This window comes from Henckelia pumila, chromosome 3, assembly GCF_033568475.1.
Source record: "Henckelia pumila isolate YLH828 chromosome 3, ASM3356847v2, whole genome shotgun sequence".
In the NCBI taxonomy this organism is placed as follows: Eukaryota; Viridiplantae; Streptophyta; class Magnoliopsida; order Lamiales; family Gesneriaceae; genus Henckelia; species Henckelia pumila.
The window spans coordinates 64,158,339-64,159,768 of record NC_133122.1 but is presented as its reverse complement, the minus strand read 5'-3'; positions in this window follow the sequence as shown (position 1 = coordinate 64,159,768).

The following is a 1,430-nucleotide window of genomic DNA, read 5'->3' as shown; positions in this document are numbered from 1 at the left end:
TAGAGTTCCTTTGTTCATGATCGAGTTCTGAGCAGCACTACGAAGGCCAGTTTTTATAGCAGTTTTAAGGTAATATTCCTCTTATATAATCATCATTCATGCAATTTCTAAAAATCTCAAAATTTTTAAATCTTAGTGACATTTATCATGTTCATTATTAGTGACTGATTTTTCTCATATATTTAAAATAATAATAATTGTAGCGACATTTATCATGTTCATTATTAGTGACTGATTTGTTTTTATATAAGCAAACTCTTTAAAGTCGAAGTTCAGGCCATCATAGGTTAAATGGTTGTGTCTCTCTTACAGTTGGTATATGTTGCACAAAATATTATAATATTGTATTGGATATTTGGAGAACGAGAAATTTTTTTTGAATAGAAAAGGTTAGAAATTGTATTACGCTAAAGAATATTAAATTATCGGAGTTCTTAACCAAACAAAAATATTTATTTATTTATTTTTGTCACATTGAAGAGAATCTCAGTTATGCAGGATCCATCGCTACAGATATCCGACGTTTTTTGGATTATTAGAATAACAACTTTATTAGTCATGTGAGGCGCTTTGCAAATCGGGTGACTCATTCTATTGCTCCTGTTTCTATTTTCTCCTCTTTTCAGTTTGAATGGGAGACTGGAGATTTTGCTTTTTGGTTGATTCATTTTGTAACTTAGGACCTATTGATTGATTAATAAATTAAAAAAAGTTGACCTTAAAAAAATTACAAAAAGTTGACATTAATGGTACCAAAATATTGAACCAAAATGATAAGTTCATGAATATTATTTTTTCGATTTAGAACTATATAACCATATTATTTTTTATTATTTATTACAAATTGTGCAATGCATATTTTCGAAAATTTTAAATTTTGTTCAATAATATATAGTCCTAAATCGAAAAAAAAATATTTTTGAACTTATCAGTTTAGTTCAATATTTTCGTGCTTGAAATTATTTAAATCCTTATTTATGAATGCATGTTTAATGAAGAAGTTGAAAATACAAATTGAGTTTAATAAAATAATGATACCAAGATAAAGTAATAATATTTTTTTAGAAAATAATTAATTAATGATAATAAATTTAAAATAAAAAATAAAAATTAATAAAACAAAAAATTTTTGCTAAATATTTATAATTGGATCTTAATAAAAATTGTATATTATGGATTCAATAGATTAAAAAATTATATTTTAAAATGGTCAAATATGTATTTTTAATATTTCACAGGGGTATTTGGTGCAAAAAAATATCAACATTTTTGCGTAGTTGCATGAGGAGCGCGTACGCAATAATCACTCATTTGAAGGAGCGAGTGTGCTAATTTTATAAAAGATCAGGGTTGAAGACGCTTATTAAAATTTCACAAAAAAAATGTATATTTTCAATATTTGACATGGGAGTTTGGTGCAAATAACTACA